General features: G+C 41.1%; 1 protein-coding gene across 1 annotated transcript in view; it reads right to left on the bottom strand.

Moving 5' to 3' along the window:
• Positions 1-17,414, bottom strand: part of LOC126427242 (zinc finger protein 431-like) — a 344,078-nt gene that overhangs the window by 86,615 nt on the left and 240,049 nt on the right. The window lies entirely within an intron of this gene.

Raw genomic sequence — 17,414 nt, 5'->3', positions numbered from 1 at the left:
ATGCCCGAGGCAGGATTCGAACTTACGACCGTAGCGGCCGTGCAGCGATCAAGGCTTCTGTGTCTTGTTCCAGTGGACTTGTGGAGGGAGGTGGAGAGAGGTGGAGGGAGGTGGAGAGAGGTGGAGGGAGGTGGCGAGAGGTGGAGGGAGGTGGAGAATCTTTCAAACATATTTTGTGTAGAAGCTGTCATGGCCATACCACTAATAATCACATATATTCATCAATTAGAAACAGGCAGTGAGAAAAATTGGTGCCACAATTAAAATATTTGAAACCAAAGCTTTGTTTACTCTTGAAGGCAAGCACAACAGTAAGCTATTGACACCAAAATATCAATCAAAATTATTTCCTAGATACCAAGCAGCAACCAGCAGAGCCAGTAATCATATATATTATGAAAGTGGATTTGTTCCACCACCTCCTAAATCACTGGTTTGACTTCAACCAAGCCAGGTACACATATTACTCACTTATCTAGACTAAAATACTATGAAGGTAAGAAGCAGCAACCTCCTATGGAGGTGGGCAGGATGATGTGGCAAGAGGCAGGGAAGAACAACAGACAGAGAGGGAGGTTGCAGGAAAAAGTGGACAGAGAGAGAATATCAGGTGGACAGAAGTAGTTGTCTGATTGAATAATTAAAGGCACCAAACTACTAGATCATCCATCCCTTCTTCCTCAAACAGGCAGGCAGATCTACATGAGTGTTGGTAAGAGAGAGCCTACCACACACAATCCAGAGGAAGAAAACCCCAATGTCTATGAAAGGTCAATGAAACAGCTACAAGGAAAAAAAGAAAAATTGTAGACAGAGGGCGAAAGACAGGCAAGGTGCAGCCAGAAGCAGCGGAGTGCAGAATGCAATTGGGGGGGGGGGGGGGGGGGTACATACATCCCCCAGTCCCCACCGCTTACCAGAAGTATGCCAGTGCCTCAGAAAGACTAGCAACATAGATAGTGCAAGAGAAGTACATAGACAAACGATCAATGTGAAAGGAGGGAAGAAGAGTAAAAGGGAAAGGTAGGGTGAGAACCGGGCTGGTCCACCACGCCCATACAGCCACAGCCTGGTGTGGGCAGAGGAGGCAACAAAGTGTGCAGCTAATCCCTCAATGGGTCAATAATCTTAAGTTGCCCTCCGTTAAAGAAAGTGGTAAAAGCCCTCCTCATGAATTAAACATAAAACTAAGTCAGCCACTGAGGCATCATCTCCTAACACCAGGGGGTAACGAGTCAGGGAGACTAAGATTCTGCCACAGGGTGGCTATGTTGCACAATACAGGAAAATGTAGACCACTGTTGAACGGGAATGACAAAAGTGGGGTGGCACTGGAGGTGATGACTGTGAGTCAACCAGATACAGACGATGTGGAGCTGGCAAAAGATGGTAGAATGCTTGTGAGAGGCATGCATGGAGAACCTCCATAGATTCATAGTTTCCTTATCACTGCTTGTTTGAAGTCATAGTGATCCATTCCATATTTCAGGTTCCTAAAACTTGATGGTGTAATACCGATCAGAGGTCTGTTTCCAGACTACTAATTACCAGAGCCAGTTTACTGGTAGCTTGTTTGGGCAAGCTATCAACAAGTTCATTCCCAGGCATCCCAACATGACCCAGAGTCCAAACAATCGTCACTGAGCGTTCACATTTCTCAAGGGCATACTGGGAATACTGGTTGGCAATGACCAATGGATGCTGAGGGTAATACTGGTGGAAAGCTTTCAAATTGATCAAGAGGTTGCTGAAGAATGAAGGACCCACCAGTGGAGGAAAGGATAGGCTCTAGAGCACAAGATATGGCTACCAATATTACAGCTTCTGGCAAGGAAGGCAGTTCAGTATGATCCGTGACAGTGTAAGCAAAGCCCATGTGATCAGCAATCAGTATAGACTACTGCTGGACTCCAGGATGCACCGAGGATGGAGAAAAACTGGTGGCGGAGGGACTGTGTCTTTTGGACCTCATGATGGGTCAAGACAAAGCTGTGACCAATGGGTTCCTCACAGAGGTATACATGAATGGGCCCAGAGGAGATGTGGACGGAGAAATAACTGAAATTCTAAGGGGAGGGACAGGGTGTGGACTGCGATCAAAATCCCTGATCCGGGCCACCATTGAGGTGTGTTTGGAAAGAGGAGATGACAGTCTGGATACTTAGGAGAGTTGCAAACATAGGTAGCATAACTGAGAAGCTGTTGTTGGCACCTGATACACAATGAATGGACCCCAGTCTCCATGAGTAATCTGTCCACAGGACTAGTTCAAAAGGCTCCTGTTGCAAATCAAACCCGACAGTGGTGCATCAGATCCTGTATCCGCAATGCTGAGAATGATGCTGAACCATATGCCAGACTCCCATAACCAAGACATGGTAGTGCACTATGCACCCCTGCTGGTGTTACTCAGGTGACAAAGTGTACTGAGGTGCAGGAAGCACTTTCACTTACACTGCAAAATACTGGGAATTCATGTCAACTAAGAATCAAAGACCAGTCCTAGAAAGCATTAAGTTCCTGCCACATTTAATAGTTTGTCATCAAGAAAGTTCTGGTTGTGGATAAACCATATGATGTTGACAGAAAACTATGACATGGGTCTTGGCAGCTGAAAACAAAAACCCATGGGCGAGTGCCCATGACAGCGTCTTTCATACGGCGCCTTGCTGTCTACATTCAGCGACACGCACACTAGAGAAGCAATAGTAAGAGACAGAAACAGTCAGCATACAAGGATGGTGACACTGATGACCTCACAGCTGGAGGTGACCACTGATGGCTTTTAGAGAGACAAGGACACTCAGTACAGAGCCCTGCAGCACTCCATTATCTTTGATATGGGGAGTGTTGAGGGAAGCACCAACTAGAACCCAGAATATTCACTGTGACAGGAAATTGTAGATAAAAACTGGGAATGGATCCCACAGATCCCACTCGTGTAAGACAGCAAGGATATGGTGTCACTTCCTAGTGGTACAGAGCTTTTACAGGTTGAAGAAGACGGCAATAATGTATTGACATTGGGCAAAAGCTGATTGGCTGGCAGACTGCAGGCAAACCAGATTACCAGTAGTGGAAGAGCCTTGGCGAAAATCACACTGGGATGCAGTTAGAAGATCCTGAGACTAAAGAAACCACACAGCTGCCAGCTCACTGAGCATTCAAGTGATTTACGGAGAACATTGGTGAAACTTACTGGGCGATAACTGCTCTACTCTAAAAGTGTTTACCCAGTTTCAGCAATGTGACAATGATGCTTTCGAATTGTTGCAATGGGAACTGGGCCTCACTCCAGATACAGTTACAGATGGCAAGGATATGACGCTGACAATCTACTCATAGCTGCTTGATCATTTGGTTGTGGATGTGACCTGACTCTGGGACTGTATCAGGGCAGAGGGCTAGGACACTGATGAATTACCACTCAATGAATGGAGCTTTACACAGCTCTAAGTGGCAGGTAGTAAAAGATAATTGCTTTTGCTCCACCCATTGCTTGATAACACGATAGACAGGTTGATAATTCTCAGATGCTGAGACTCAAGCATCTGCAAAGCAAAATGTTCGGCAATGGTGTCTGGGTCAGTGAAGACAGTGCAATTTTAAGGCAATAGCAGATATGCCCTACTAGTGTCTGGTATATGTAGACATGTCTCACCTTAGGTCAAACCTGCGAAGGAGAGGTATATGGTCCGATGGTTGAAACATGCTGGTACCAGTCTAATTGTTTACATGATTTCATCAGGTGGCAGACCTGGGCATGAAGCCACTTAAAGTAAATAAGATGCTCCATTAATCAGTGCCACTTATTGTGCTGGAGAGCCTGCCTACTGTCTCTAATGGCCTCTGCAAACTCTGATGACCACCAAGGTACTCTCTTGTCAGAGCAGGCCTGAGGAACAGGGGATTGCTAAATCAGCTGCCAAATGAATGGCTGGAATTATATTCGGGACTGCCTTGTTGATGCCTCCATGTGGCAGGGAGTCAAGGCCAACAGCAAAGGAAAAAGCACTCTCATCAGCAATGTTGAGAGCCCATGTGGGCATTCATCCAGGGTAGTGATGCTGAAGTAGGGACAGGAAGATTGTGGATGGTCACTACCACACAGGTCATCATGAACTCCCCATTCGATGGATGGGAGAAGCCAAGGGCAGCACATGAAAAGGTTAATGGGCGAGAAAATTCTGTGTGCCATGCTGAAGTGTGTGGCAGTACCAGTATTTAAGAGGCAAAGTTAAAGTTGTGTCAATAAGTTTCCAAGGTCCTTACGATGACCAATGATCATGATTAAAACCCACAAAGGGTTATGTGTAGTGAAATTGTCCAAGATTAGGAAAGATGGGGTGGGTGGGGGTGGGGGGGGGGGGGTGCGGGGGAGCTGAGAAACCGACACAACCAGTCGGTCACGAGATGCCTTATCATCAGGAGGGAGGTAAACACTGTGGACAGTACTATGCTGAAATGCACTTACCCGAGCAGCCACAGCCTCCAAAGGTGTATCAAGGGGCTGAAGTTTGCTATACAGTGTATCCAGAACATATGTGCAAACTCCATTTCAAGTTCCATTATGTGGTGCAAACTGGGGCCTCAGGGGTTTCTGGATTCCTGTATTGGCCACAGGAGTGTGAGAGTCCACTGGAAGCTCCTCCTCCTTGAATCACTTTTCTTGTCTTTCCTATCCTTAGACGATTTTGATGATGCCAAGGATTTCTCAGAATCAGTTTCATGTAAAGATGATGATCATAAACCAGTGCAACCAACAGCCAGTGGCTCCTTCAGCCACTTGCTGGTGTCGTTTTAGACCAGTGCAACCCAGGGAAGGATGTGTCCCCAAGGACCCCTTCTGGCAAGAGAAGCCAGAAGAAACTTATTTGTCTGAGGCTGGGACGTGGGGACAAATGTCCCTGGTGGATGGGAAGCTATCAATCCCAAAGCAGGCGTGGAGAAAGCAGTAAATAGGGATCCCCCAAACCATCAGGGGGGCAGGGATGGTTGAGTGGCCCTGAGGGCAACTACAGAAAGAGTAACAGGCAGGAGCACCATTGGCCAAGAGGAAATGTCTTTGTAGCTGTAGCATATGACATTACGTACATGCTGAGGGACACAGTGGACATAGATGGGGAGAGGGGCACACAGGACACTTGCAAGTGATTCATTCTCAAGAAAACAGTGTAATCTGGTGAGCAGGGAGTGTGGTGCTTTCCACAGTGGACACAGATGGGGAGAGAGACACACATGACATTTGTAAGCGATACTCATCCGCAATCTCTACAGATGAAGTTAGTGCTGCAATGTAGAGACATGCCCAAATTCCTGAAACTTTAAGCACTACATGGGGGGGGGGGGGGGGGGGGGAGACCTACATATTCACATCAAATCATTATACATCACCTTGACCTTCTCAGTCACTGAATCACCCTAAAAGGCCCTTGGGGAGGGGAGCGGAGGGGAGGGGACATGGACAGAGAATGGAAGTGAACGGTAATGGAGGTCAAGGAGGTTAGAATTGGAGTAAATTAATACCCAGGTGAAACCAAGAAGTCCACTACTTTTCCTTAAGTAAAAGTTTCTTCATTCTGGAAAACAGTGCCATATCATTATTGTACAAAATAGAAAACATGTAAGATATCGTAACAACTTTCTGCTTCTCGCCAGTGTCACAGTCACAGTAGTGATGTGGTGAATTATGGATGCTATGAAGGTTACAAATTTATTTATTTCACAATTAAATGTAATTGTGAATTGGACCTAAATCTGTACAAATAAAAATAAACGTAATCGTTTTGCTTGCACCACTAGCAATCCATCAGAAGTCATGGAAAACAATTCACATATATGCCATCTGGGCACCCATGGTCGTTGTCCTAGGAACCCAAAACTAGAGAGAAAATTTCCGCGATGATGAACAGGCACAACAAATGGCCTTTGATGTAAAAAGAAGTGACCGTTTGTTTTATTGTTTTATGTGCAGTAGAATACAAATTCACAGCTGGTTTACTCTCCACCACTTTTCCTAGTAAAATGGTGTAATGATGCAGCCACACACTTGGTACAATTATAGCTGTCAGTGAACATCTATGCACGCCACCAAAGTTAAGTTTGCAGCAACTGCCCTCTTGTTACATCCATATTTGTTCTTCCATGATTTTTCTGAAATCTCCTACCTGATTGGACTTTCTCTGCATCCACCATATCCAGTATCACAAATTTATCCCTACAAAAGCAGTGGCATAACAAATTTATTTTTTGGTCCACTCAACTGAAAGATTCTCATGGTATTTGCGTGGAAAAAAGCTAATTGAGTGGTACAATGTGTGCGGAACAGATACAGCACTTCTGCAGTAGCAATATTAGCAGGTGCATAAATATATTTGTGTTCATAATTTCCTTTTACTGCGTCCTCCTGTGTGGAAACCAATATTGTAGGCCCACACAATATTGTAAGCTTTTCTCTATCTGTATTTAGCTTTTCCTTGTTTGTGGGAATGTGATAGCATTGCCCTCATTTACTAATTTTGTTATTCATCTTAACCCTGCTGTAGCTGCCACTGCCATGTGACTTAGAGAAGCACCTGCTGAAAACTTAGCTTTGGGGGGGGGGGGGGGGGGGTTATCACCAGTGTCACCTACAAATGACCAAAACTACATTTGACATTCTGGCACCAAATGTTCTCAAAACAACTGAGCCACATATATATGAGAAGCAGAGTCACTGCCAGGTAGTCAGTTTGAAAGCTACAATCTTCAAGATATCTTGGAAGTGATAAAAAGTGAACAACTGCACTATTGGCTATTACCACGGACTTCAGTCAGTATTGTGCTTAGTGATATTAGAAACATAGGGGGCATGGACGAATGTGTTTTAGTGCTAAGTGTACCAGTGTTGCATTTTTCACTGCGAATAAAGTGCTTATTTGCGAATAATTGGCATCTAATTTACCTACATCGTAACAATATAATAAAGTGGATCGGTATGTAATAAGGAAAAAAAGTAGAAACATCTGATGATTCTGGTCACCGTTCAGCCACAAGAATACCACCAGATGTAAAGATGGAGCCCAGCACTTCATCAAAACTTCCACAACGAAGTTCATCGATTGATTCCTTGAATCCTACAGATATTGGCAATTATTTGGATATATTATCACCAGTAAATATTAGACAAATGCACAATAATCATTTTGAACAATATCCATGGCTGGTGTTCATACAAGTTAAAAAGGGACTACTTTGCATTAACTGTTCAATTTTTGTGAATAATAAAATGGCTGGAGGAAAGAAATCCATTATCGCCAAGAAACCTGTGACTGAACCACTAACAAAGTTTGCCAAACTTGATGAAGATGGTGACCTTGAGACTCACTCTCAGCTCAAGTACCACATAGAAGTATCAACAGGTGCAAAATTATTTTTAGAAACATGAAGCAAACTTGAGGTCATAAATCAATTGTCAAGACAGATAATGGAAAGCAATAGGGAAAACAGAGACAGTGTTGTACCTATAATAAAAACAACTATATTTCATGGAAAGAAAAATATTACCCTGCGGGAGCATACAAATGATGGGAGAGAGCTCTTCTAAGATTTAGAATAGACGCCAGAGACTTGCAACTAAAACATCACCTTGAAACCACTAAATCAAATGCCACTTACATAAAACAATGTATAACAAACTTATTTCATGCTGTGAAACAGAGATGTTATCGAGATTACTAGAGGAAATCAAAGATTCTCAATATAACAGCATAATCTTCGATGAGACTACGGACATGGCGCACATCGCCCAACTGAGTTTAGCTGCAAGATATGTTGACGGTGACGGCAAATAACACGAAAGATTTTTTAGTTTCAATGACATCAATGACGACAAGGATTGTAGTGGAAACATTGATGATGAACCTCAAGAGTGTCAAGATGAAGAGCATAGTGTTCCTGGTGAAGTATTAGGTACCCACGATTCTAAGGAAAATGGAAAGCCTTCTCTGTACCTGGAGAACTGAGTGGGTATAAGCTGTGATGGTTGCTCAGTTAATATGTCAGAATTGAAAGGAAGCTATCAACATGTAAGTAGCACCGTATTGAAGTCATCAGCTCAACCTCACTGTCTCTCACAGTTGGAAAGTTACAAGTGTGAGAAACTCACTTGGTACTATTTAAGAAGTAGTATCATTCTTTACAGTGTCTAGCAAGTGGTTTGCAACCTTGTGGAGTCACCTATAACACTCCCTCCAGACACACTGTCAAATGAGATGGGTTGAGCGACATGATGCTGTTTTTCAATTCGCAGCTGATGTCTGAACACTTTGCAAAGTTCTTCAAGAAAAACAGTGTTGAAAGGATAGAACCACAGCTGCCAAAACCAATATTTTCTTTTGAGCTCTCTCTAACTGAGTTTCTTATCACTCTGTTTCCACTGAGTGACATCACGCGCATAACGTATCTAGTCAGCAAAATCTTACAAGTCTCTATCTTGAATGTCGCAATGGCAAAGGCAAAATTAGATTTGACGTTCAGTGTGTATGACAGCATGAGAGCTAATGCTGATATCCACTTTGCTAGTATTGTTTAAGAGCAAAAGCCTTTATGGAAGAGTTAAACGTGGAGATGAGTGTTCCTTGTCTTACAGGCAGACAAAGACACAGGGAAAACTGCGATCATAATTATGATGTGATGACATATTGGGAAAAAACTTTTTATTCCAACAGTGGACCATGTTACAACAGGCATGAGAGAATGTTTTGCTGAAGAAAATATTTATCATTTAAAATTCAGCATAATTTTGTGTTCACAACAACTGAAACATGATGGTAATGATCTGGTGCAGAAACTCAATCAGTGCTTAACTAAACTACCATTCTTCGAAGAAGAGTCACACCTTGTGATTAAAAAGAGGCTAATGGGACAGATTCTTCAATACAAGCTAACCAGCATAAATGCCCTTAATGATTGTGATTCTGTTATGCAAGCATTGTCTCTGTGACCTAGATCTGACTATCCTACTTTGCACACGCTGTACAAAATATTTGCCTGTCTACCTGTATCTGTTGCTACAGTAGAAATAAGTTTTTCGGCTTTGTACAGTACAAAGACATGGCAGAGCTCAACAATGAAGGAGGATCCACTTATTGGCTTAGCTCTGTTGGGCACTCACCCTGACACTGATTGTCCTACTGACAATGTAATTAACCAATCTGCCAGGAAGGATAGGTGCATAGAATTAATCATTTAAGGATGAGAACCACAGTTGTAACTTCTTTGTACCATACAATCGCATTGCCTTGTATATGTGTATAATCAGTTTAAATAGAACTTTCTTAAACTTTCCATGTGACTTAATAAAAAATAATCACAGTAAAAGTAAAGGTAGCTCAAAATATCTTTAGTGCCCCCTCCTTCAGGTTTTTCTGTATCTGCCACTGTTTCATATGAGATCTGGTGAAAGTTCTATTGGCCAGCTCAGAACTGTAGCTCGTTTGCAACAAAGAAATCTGTTGATTGGACTCAAGAGGATATCCTAGGCTTACTTTTTGGCTGTTGACTGAAGAGGCAATGAACATTTCTTAGTGAAGCAAAAGAACATCTTTTAATTTGTAGAGTCTAGCTGCAGATTAACTATCACCTAATTTGGAGGAGAGCTTAAGCCCGGAACAAACCTTTTATTAGTTTTGCAATCTCCACTACATATTCTGTGGAAAATGGTAGGGTAGTTAAGTAGCGGCAATGAGTACATTTCGGAGATGTAATCTCATGTTTACAAAACTGTAATCTGTGGATTTGTGCAGTCTATTGCACAGTTGTCTTTTGTTTGTTTTGAATGGCCAGCAACTACTTGTCACAGAGCTTCAAACTGCAGTATGTAACACACCAGCAGAGCACTGTATGGGATGCACAATTACCTACTGAAAGAAAAGCATATTTTATTCACATCAGTAGAAGATACCAGTCAATAACTTAATGTTCCCAGTATGCATTGTTGCTGCTTCCAGATGCAGTGTTAACTGTAATGGCACAGTGAGAGGAGGAATACTGCACTGGCTGCATGTTTGTCCCAATTGTTGTGGGTTAAGCCCAGCAAGCAAAATTATACCATATTTTGACAATTGTTTTTACCAAGAAATGATCATAAATATGGAATGCCAATATTACACATTGATGTCCACAACACTGCCAAAGGACTGCAGTAAGGAAAACATGTTCTGATTGTTGGAACAGGATATGATGATACATCAAAATGTCTGAAAGAACAGACACCACATATATAATTAAGGTGATGTCCGCCAATAATCCTTTCAATGTAGATGCACCACCACACTTGAACTCTTACAGGAACCAGTGAGACACCATGTGTAATGAGGATCATGAGCATGAGAACTGCATCAGTGGTGTATGAATAAGCTGAGAATTGGGTCTGACAGGAAGCATGCTAGAGTAGTCCATGCAGATGTGACGACCACTGTGTCCAGATGGCATAGTCATCAGTGCATCTGGCTAGTCAGCATGAGACTCGGTTTCAAATCCCAGTCCAGCACAAATTCTCAACCCTGCCCACAGACTTTCTTTGTTCCCTGAGTCATTGCGGCTGCAGGATCATAATACTGTCTGTCCCCTTGTACATGTCCAAAAGAATAGACAACACATGCATATTTCATGTGTCAAGATTAGATATGAATAAAAATTTATTTTGCAGTGATAGTGACTCCTTCCACTTATGTTTAACCAAAAAAATGTAACTTTACTTCGGGCTAAGTTTCATAACCTTGTTTAGTCAAAAATCTCTGCTCCTTGAATGTAGAGCATTATTGAGCAGCAAAATTCAGGCTGAAACAACACCCATAGCAGTCAAAACCAGCTAGCATGTATGCATTAGCTTACCATTACCTAAAACAAAGATTAATTTGGTACATTGTTTGACTGCTAACAGTGACGTAATTAAATCGGGGTTGTTTCAGAATCAAGTTACATATGTAGTGCTCTCTCTCTCTCTCTCTCTCTCTCTCTCTCTCTCTAATTTTATGATTACATTCCTTCCATGTCTTTGTAGTCAAGAGGTGCATTCTCATATTTTAGTAACTTTAAAGTGTATTTCCAGTCTGTTGCACAGCTCTCAATTCTTTTGAATGAACGACTACACAGCACAGTAATGCATTAGCCTCCCCTGGTGAAACGTCTAATGCATTAGCCTCCCCTGGTGAAACGTCACAACAGTAAAAAGTTATATATTGCTTTCTCTGTGTGTTTTATAGTTAATTCTTGAACAGTAGTACTGGAATGGATATAACGTGTGCACGCCGTGTGCAGATGGAGAAGCTGGCCTCAGTTCACGAACAGCTGAAGATGCTTTTTGCCACGTTCAGCAGAATTCAGGCTGCTGCCTATTGTAGTAGCGGTGGCCGAGAATCTGGCTCATCACATGGGATGCCTAAGGTGTCACCTATTTTGCCCAATGGCTCTGCTGTCAAGAAACCTTGTGGTGTACCCAATGTGGCTGAGTTGTCCTCACCAAATGGTGAGGGATGGGTAGTAACTGTTAGCGCTGTTTGAGGCGGAGAGTGAATACGGAGGCTGATCTCACCCATTGACACAGTGAGTTGAGTGGCAAGTTCATTAGGGTCGAAACGGCTGCAAGTGGAGAGTGGTTTGGCAGTTAATCAGGAGCTCCAATGTTAAATGCATTAAGGAGCTCCTTAGGGAAATGGTGTCCAGGACTGGAAATGAATCCTATGTGTACTGAATATGTCTGCCAGGGAGCCTCATCTGAGATGTGGAGAATGTTCTGCCTTTGGCTATCAAACATGCAGTGTGCAGCTGTCTGCAAGTTGTGGCTCATTTTGGCACCAATGATGCCCATCGTTTGGGATTTGAGGTCATCTTCAGTTTATATGGACAGGTAGCACAAATGGTGAAGAGCTCCTGAGCCACACATTGAGTGCACGCAGCACACACACTTTGTATCAACATTCCCAGAATTGATTTGAGTCCTTTGGTTTGGAGTGACTGGAGGGTCTCATCGATTCTTTGACTGTCCAGACCGCAGACTGCTGGACATGTATTATGAGGTGGAGAATTGTAGAAATACTTGATGGGTCAGAGGTGCACTACACAAAGCAATCTTTATTTTTTGTAGGCTAGGCAGTAGTTTGCATGCTAGTCAGTGCAGAGATACAGAAATCAGACTGCATACAAAGTAAAGACCTTACTACCATCAAAATGTTAACAGTAAATTCTTGATGTATTTGTAGTTCCTGAATTTAATGCCCTATAGGAAAGTTGTCATGATCAAATACCTGAAACATGAAGCAGAAACCCTTTAAATATTTAGCAAGACAAGGAATGTACACTGAACAGACAGGTGAGACACCACTGGGATGGGAGTGCCAGAAGAGTGGAGGTGGAGAGGAAGGAAAAGAATGAATATGGATAAAATTTGTGTGATAAATGAAAGCACATGCTATTGGTGGCAACCCTTTTAACACTAGTGAAAGTAGGATTCTCCAATTCAATAATATTTTTATATTGCCAACATATAACTATCCTTAAAATACTTTTTGCCACAAATAACTAGGCAGTTATGGAAATATTCATTTTCATTCCATATGTTTTGTGTGTTAGCTATGACTGTTGGACATCATCACAAGAGAAGGTATTAGAACAGTTTACGCATGGTAATGGCAGGTATGTCACACCTATCCATTTGCACCATTCAGTTCTAAAGTATTTTACTGCTTGCATGTAATTAAAGGCATTAGGTAACAACTAACTGCTGAGTTATTGAAAGACTCATCAACTATCTTTCCCACAGATACTATTTGAGAACTATGGCCCCATTTTACAGGCTGACTACATTGTGGCAGCACTGTGAATAAGCAGACTAAACAGTTTCACATGACCAGTAATTATGGGTTCCATTTCCATTCTTGCAGATGACTTTTCTTACAACTGGAATGACCTTTGCCTTTTTCTATACATGTGACAAACCACTGTTTAATAAATGAACAATTCAGATGCCAGAGAGGGGACAGTTCAGTTTTTGTGTAGCTGAATCTGCTAACAACACTTTATGGTCACGTGACCTCCCCTGTGTTCAGCATCTACTTTTGGTGTGAATTCCATATGGAATCCAAAATTATTTAACTATTTATTATGGTTTCTTTTTTGTATGATGTCCCCAATGCTATTATAGCCTAATGAGAATAGGAGGAGATTAGTGTTTAACGTCCCGTCGACAACAAGGTCATTAGAGACGGAGCGCAAGCTTGGGTGAGGGAAGGATGGGGAAGGAAATCGGCCGTGCCCTTTCAAAGGAACCATCCCGGCATTTGCCTGAAGCGATTTTGGGAAATCATGGAAAACCTAAATCAGGATGGCTGGAGACGGGATTGAACCGTCGTCCTCCCGAATGCGAGTCCAGTGTGTTAACCACTGCGCCACCTCGCTCGGTCCTAATGAGAATAACTCTAGACTTTATTGCTAAATTCTTCTGCCCTTTTCTAGTATTTGGTGGTTCAATGGGTAACGGTGACACTACAAATCCAAAGGTCCTTGATCATTGGACATCACATATTTTGTAACTGGTTGGGTAAATCAGTTCAGAAGCAGAAAGAGGGTAACAGCATATGGTAGTCAGTAGGACTGTGTGTAGTAGAGAACTCCAGTGTTCCAAACCTCCAGGCTGATGACAGCTTTACCTTTAGTTTAATTTTATGTTTACTTTTATGTCATGTATTCCCTTCATGACAAAAGGAGATGACCAATCCTTGGCTTTATCACATACTCCAGTGAACAACTTATTGGCCTTACAAAGGGGCTTTCCAAACTTAAAAAGCATGAGAATGCATTCCACATGGACTCTGCAACTTGATTAGCTTCTTTCCGTACAGTACCAATGTTGTATTATAACATTATGTAATTGTTTTTCCTACTCATCTGCATTCACTTGAATATTTCTACACCTGCCATTCATCACACAAAATAAAAATTTTGTCCAAGTCGTCCTGCATCCTCGTATTCACTCAGTGATGACCCTTTCCCACACACAATGCCATCAGCAAAAATACACAAAATGCTGTTCATCAGATCATTTCATGTGTATATAATGAGAATGACCTTATGAAACATCTCTGTGGCACTATTAATGATACTCTTGTCTCTGAGAAACAGTTGCTGTTGAGGTCAAAGTACTGGCCTCTGTTACTTGCGAGGTCTTCGCGCCATTCACATATCGGGGAACCTATTCCATGTGCCCATACCTCCATTGAAAGTATGCAATGGGGCACTGTGTCAAATGCTTTCCAGAAATGTAAGAATGTGGATTCTAGCCTGTTGCCCATCATCCATGGTTCGCACTAGATTAGATTAGATTAGCACTTGTTCCATAGATCATGAATACGACACTTCGTAATGATGTGGAACGTGTCAGGTTAATAAAAGGTGTCCATACAAGATATTACATTAGACAAAATATTACATGACACTCAATATTTTTTTTTTAAATTACCCACTTACTATATCCAAAAATTCATCTAATGAGTAGAAGGAGTTGCCATTAAGAAATTCTTTTAATTTCCTTTTAAATGCTATATGGCTATCTGTCAGACTTTTGATGCCAACAGGTAAGTGACCAAAGACTTTTGTGGCAGCATAATTTATCCCCTTGTGAGCCAAAGTTGATTTAACCTTGAGTAGTGAAGACCATCCTTTCCCCTAGTGTTGTAGCCATATACACTGCTACTATTTTTGAATTCATTCGGATTGTTAATAACAAATTTCAGAAGTGAATATATATATATATTGTAAGGCTACAGTGAAGATTTCTAGCTCTTTAAATAAGTGTCTGCAGGATGATCTTGGATGAGCTCCAGCTTTTGATGCCATACAAAAGCAGAGAATGAAAATAGGTGTGGTAAGCCAATTTACTCAGATGTATATCGCCAAAAATTTGCAATGACCCTGATAGCATAAGTAGCTGAACTCAAACGTTTCAGCAGATCCTCAGTGTGTTTTTTCCAGTTCGACCCCTCATCAATGCATACACCTAGAAATTTTGAATATTCTACCTTAGCTACCGATTTCTGATCGAAGTCTATATTTATTAATGGGGTCATTCCATTTACTGTGTGGAAGTGTATATACTGTGTTTTGTCAAAATTTAATGAGAGCCCATTTGCAGAGAACCACTTAATGATTTTCTGAAAAACATGGTTTACAATTTCACCAGTTAATTCTTGTCTGTCGGGTGTGATAGCTATACATTTATGATCGGCAAAATGTACCAGCTTTGCTTGAGGAGATGGAAATGTATGTACATAAAAGCAAATCACCACAAAATCTTCTCAATGAACAAACCGAGTTAGCCAATGCAGCCTTTCTTCAAAACTTCATTCACCTGCTTTCCAATTTAAAGCACAAAATAAATATAAATAACTAAATACATAAAAACTCAACTTTTTAATATTTGTAATATTTATATATGTGCATTCATCCGAACCCATTTACTGTGCTTTCAATGTAGGCCATAATGTGTCCATAATTGTAACATATATTTATGTACGTCTCGCCCTTATCATTTACTTTTGTTCTAATGTATACCATAATATTTACATAATATCACTGCAGTAACACTTTATAACTGACTGCTCTATTTGTTTATCTTCATTTTAATCAGTTCTCTTTCAATGTAAGTAGTAAGTAATGTAACATTAGCAATTTGTAGATATCCATCACATGCAAGTACATAATGTAATATCTCTAAGAGTGGAAGTCTTTGGCATTGTTATGGTTGTAATATCACCATCTTTGTATGCATACATGCATGTGATGAAACTCCTGTGTAAGTGGTGCATTACATTATGTGCACATATATTCACAAAAAAATGCATTATATAGTTTTTGATGTTGCAAGATGTTCAACAAACTTCAGTGGAACGTAATGGTGCAGTTTCTTCATTGTAAGTAACCGAAACATCTACCAATAAATAATAACAGTTTGTTTTCATCACTTAAAATCATTGTGAGGCCCAATCACAATTAAAAATACACTGCCTCACGACTTCTTTTGGCTGTAGGGCATCACCACCCCAAAGAAGTTTCGTCAGATAGGGAAACAAAACTCAAAATGTAATGTAAAACGTGAACTAACCATGTGAAGATGGACCTATCAGTTTGAAACCGGTAACTGCGCAATGTAAGTGAATAAATAGCTTTATAAAAAGTGTCTGGTTGCTGTAATCTTATGCATAAGAATCAACCTACATATGTAATAAGTACATTTAAGCAGTCACAGTCCTCCTACATTATATAAAATGTATCACATGTATAAAGCCCAACCGTCATACTATACTTAATAACCAAATAGTAGGTCTTGTAAAGTGTTCCCTTTTGAGTCAGAAATTCTGCGTGACAAGTTCACTATGGGAGGCAGCAAAAACACACACACACCCTACCTTGGCATACTACTTACTACTATTCTAACTTCATGAATTTCTTTTGGTGGGACAAGCATGTTTCTAATAGTACAAAAAAAGAGCATAGGCTACAGGCTGAACCAGTCCTAGTCTATGGATCTGAACTATAGGTTTTACTTACTGATCTCAAAATGAGACGAAGTTCTGTAAAGATTAGTTATGGAGCAGCACCAGCATATCAAGACTGAAAAACCCATAATGTTGAAGTGCTGGAATGAGAACAAATGGAACAGTGATAGCATAGGAAGAAAATCATTAAACTGACATCTGCATCTGTTGAGAATGTTAGATAATTAGCAGCCGAAGAATAATTTTTGATTGGAAATCACCTTACTGATAGAAAAAGTAGACCACTTAACTTTAAGAAAGAGTGTATCGACAAAATAATGAAGTAACATGGTGTATGCAAAGAGGATGCCTTGAAGAGAGATGCCGGGCAGAAGAAAGAAAGAATACATCAACATCTTATTAATTGATCATTGTATTAATTAACTGCCTACAATAATAATAATATACTAGTACAAGTAATGATAGTAATGATTTTATTATTATTACTACCTGAGCCATGGCAGGCTACCTCTTTGAATTCCCACCCTGCACTTGGTGTATGTCACAGCTTTTGCTTGGAGCTTGTGGCGCCATGGGGCATGGTAGAGACAAGCAGGGTACGTAGACAGCGTTTGCCATTAAGCCAAAATTGACAGAATGGAATGACTGATATCCCTTTAAAAGTTCTGTACCATTAATAGTTGCAGGCACAGGTGTTAACAAAAGACGGAACATTGGTGTGGTCTTGGCTATCTGTATTTTCTGTTGGTTCTTCTCTGTGGAAGTCACATTACGCAAGGAGCTTTCTCATCTGAAAAACTGCCTGATTTGGGTTGTGTTGCGTGACTTAATAGCTTGTGGTGTTGCCTTGGAAGGAGTTAGGGTAATGCCTAGCAACCAGAC

This window comes from Schistocerca serialis, chromosome 11 (genome assembly GCF_023864345.2).
Source record: "Schistocerca serialis cubense isolate TAMUIC-IGC-003099 chromosome 11, iqSchSeri2.2, whole genome shotgun sequence".
Taxonomy (NCBI): domain Eukaryota; kingdom Metazoa; phylum Arthropoda; class Insecta; order Orthoptera; family Acrididae; genus Schistocerca; species Schistocerca serialis.
This window is presented reverse-complemented; position numbering and strand designations above follow the sequence as displayed.